This window comes from Bubalus bubalis, chromosome 24 (assembly GCF_019923935.1).
Source record: "Bubalus bubalis isolate 160015118507 breed Murrah chromosome 24, NDDB_SH_1, whole genome shotgun sequence".
NCBI classification, from domain to species: domain Eukaryota; kingdom Metazoa; phylum Chordata; class Mammalia; order Artiodactyla; family Bovidae; genus Bubalus; species Bubalus bubalis.
This window is the reverse complement of record NC_059180.1, coordinates 40,179,312-40,182,680: the sequence shown is the minus strand read 5'-3', so window position 1 is coordinate 40,182,680 and position 3,369 is coordinate 40,179,312.

Sequence of the window (3,369 nt, the reverse complement as noted above, 5' to 3'; positions counted from 1 at the left end):
GAGGACCTTGTGAAAATATGTGTGGTGATTGAATGTGGCAGTGAAGCAAAAATCTAACTTTGGAAAAAGTAAAAACAAGTGATTCAGTGATATGTTTGGCCAGTGTTAGTTTTGAGTCCTAAATAAAGTTAATGTGAACAAATGGATCAACATCACTGTGAAGTATTTGACAGAAGAACATTTCAGAGGGTTGGGAGTTCCTGAAGGAGGCGCTGGACGTGACTGTGATGGACAAGGAGAAGTTTCTCCATAGCTGAGGAAGATACCCTGCAGCCCTGGGTGGTGCCAACTGAGGCTTCCCCTGACAGATCTTGTTCATGGCTCCCGGCATGTAGACGTGCTCTGTAAACGTAAGGAATGCCCATCGGGAATCGTGGCCCAGACTTCTCAGACAAGAATCGAAAGGATCCTGGGACTTTGTTGGTGGTCCAGTGGTTAAGACTCCACCCTTCCTATGCAGCGGACGCAGGTTCAGTCCCTGGTTGGGGAGCTAGGATCCCATGTGCTGTGTGGCACGGCCAAAAAATAAAAGAATGGCAAGGATCCCTGTCACATGTAAAACTCAGTGTTTTACATAGTCATGCTCAGCAAATAGTCATGCTCATCAAAATGAGACTCCTACCTGGAAGTTATGGAAGTCACCTTCATCAGTGTCTTCCAAACCACATGCCTCTCAAGTGTGCATATATAACCACCACCATGGAAGACCTCTTCTCTCTGCCCATGCACATGCGCGTGCCCCTCCTCCTGTTCCTCCCGGGGCTGGCGGACCACCAGCAGCCCTCCCGTCCTGATGGAAGGCAGCCCCCGCTGCCCCCTCTTCCTTAGTGGTTCCCTCCCAAGACCTACTGGTTCCCGCTCCTCAGCTCCCTCCTGCTGCCGCCTTGGGAGCCTGGCCCGGGGCCCAGAAGTCCAGGCTGGGAGGGGAAGAAAGGCTTGGTCCCAGGGATGCTGGCACTTTGACACCAGCTGTTTCAGTTCCTCTTCTGAACCCAGAGCCTGGGCCTCTGGGCCATTTCCCGTCATCGATGGGCTGCGTGCCCCCGCCCCAGGGGCCCCCACAGACTCCGCTGTTGGCCAATGTCCCCACCCCTCCCCTGTCGGCCTGCTGGTGACCGTCGGGCAGTTCTCATGGGGGGGGCTGTGCATGCACCTCACGTGACAGCGTGGGTTTCTGGAGCCTGCGGTGCCCTCCTGCTGTATGGGGCTCAGGGCCCGCTGTGGGGACACAGGCCAGGACTGGGCCCCATGCCTCCCTAGCGGGAAGACCCTGTGTCCTCCCACATCTCAGAGGCCAGGCCTCCTCAGGCTGGGTCGCTGCCCTCTCCTCCCACCACCACCTCGCGCGGACCCCCTCTGGGCCGGGCGCAGGGTAACCCCAGCTTGAGCTCCCACCTGCAGCCAGCCATGGAAGTGCTTTGTTTAACTGTCTCTTTAAACATTAAGATGGTTGCCTTGAAAGGGAGTGAGGAGCAGTGGCCCTCAGGGCCTTCACAGTGCTGTGCACCCACCGCCTCCACCTAGCTCCCTGTTTTCATCCCCCCAAAAAGGGAACTCATTGAAACACTTGTTCCCCATTCCTCCGTCTCCTGGTTTTTTAAAACGGTGCAACGTGCCCCTCATAGAAAATTGGTCCAGCATGGGAATACCCACAGGGCCCCAGGGTCCCGAAGCCCCGGGGCCCACTGCTTCCAGCAGCCCTGCATGCACTTCCGGTGGGGACCGACTGCCCCGTGCACTCTCCCCAGCCAGCTGCCTGTCACCTGGCACCCCAGGGCTCACCGGCCGGCTCCCATCTCGCCAGCAGCTGCCCAGCTTTCTGTGGTTTGGATGGTCTGTAATTTCAAGCACAGACAGGAGGATCCTGTCTCTCCTTTGCTCAAACCTTCCTCATCTTTTAAGCCCTCATTTAGAGATCACCTGCTGGGGGCTGTCTGAGCCTCGCGGGCCCCTCCCTCCTTTGTCGCTGATTTGGCATTGGGAGCTCACTGTCCGTGCCTAGCCGCCCCCCACCACCCACCCACACACACCCAGGTAAAGTGGGAGCTCCCTTCCTCTGTATCCCCAGAGTCTAGTTCAGCGCCCACACGCAGTAGATGCTCAACAGGGGCCAGACGAGTGGCTTAGGGCCGAAGGCTGACTGTTGGAGCAGGCGAAGGTCGTGCTGACCTTCAGAGTGCTGAGCCCACACAGACCGTGCCCTCCTGGGCACCCAGGGCTGAGGATTCATTCGACATCTTTTCTGCGAACCTGCTCCCCGCGCCCAGCCGAGGTTTACTGTAAACCCACAGGATTCCCCCGGCCCCGGCCCTGGGCAAAGAGCCGCACACCGCCCCCTGGCGGTCAGCACCAGCCCTCGGCTCCCTGCCTGCTGCCAGTCTGGTTGTCACAAGAGTGGAGAATCAATCAGACTGGGACTTCCCTGCAGGTCCAGTGGCTTAGACTCGGCGCTCCCGCTGCAGGGGGGCTGGATTTGATCTCTGGTGGGGGAGCTAAGCAGCTCGGCTCAGCTCAGCTAAAAAGAAGAATCAGGCCCTGTCACAGCAGCCCGCAAGGCTCTGGTGGGTGAGGAGGGCTGCTCCATCTCTGGGGTCACCCCCTTCCTCCACCTCTTGCCTCTCTCAGGGCCTGACATCCAGCTGGAGTCGCTTGGGGGATACAGTTTCCCCTGCAGGGCTGGCTGCCCAAGTTGTGCCTCGACCTGCCTGTATAGAGGACAACTTTTTATGTAAAAAAAAAAAAAAGTGTATCATTTTGTGAGCTCCAATTATTTAAATTATACTCCAAAAATCATCTTACTTCTCCCACCCCTCCCCCTCTGATAGCACAACTATACTTTTTCTTCCATCTCCTCCCAACCTCGCCTGGGCCACACATGGCTCTTATCTAGCCAGGTCACCAGGGCCCAGCGCCCTCTCAGCGTCACACCCTCTGGTGTGTCTTCATCGCTACTCAAAAGAACAGGCTTGTCCACTGGGAGAGGGCACTCTAGCTGGATACACCCTCTTGGGTTTCCTGATTTCTTGATTAAGTTGCCATGTCATGTCAGGCTGCAGGACTCTCTTCTTTCTTCCTTGAAATGGGCTTCCTCAGGATAAGTTCAGTTTTCCAATCATTTGCGGCCCGTTGCTACTATATTCCCGGTCTCTGTCCCCCCAGCCATCCTCCCCCTTCCCTGTGTGCAGTGATACGTGTGTACTGTGTACTAAGTCGCTTCAGTCGTGTCTGACTCTTTCTGACCCTATGGACCTTAGCCCGCCAGGCTCCTCTGTCCATGGGTTTCTCTAGGCAAGAATACTGGTGTAGGTTGGTTGCCGTGCCCTCCTCCAGGGGATCTTCCTGACCGAGGGATCGAAGTGGCATCTCTTG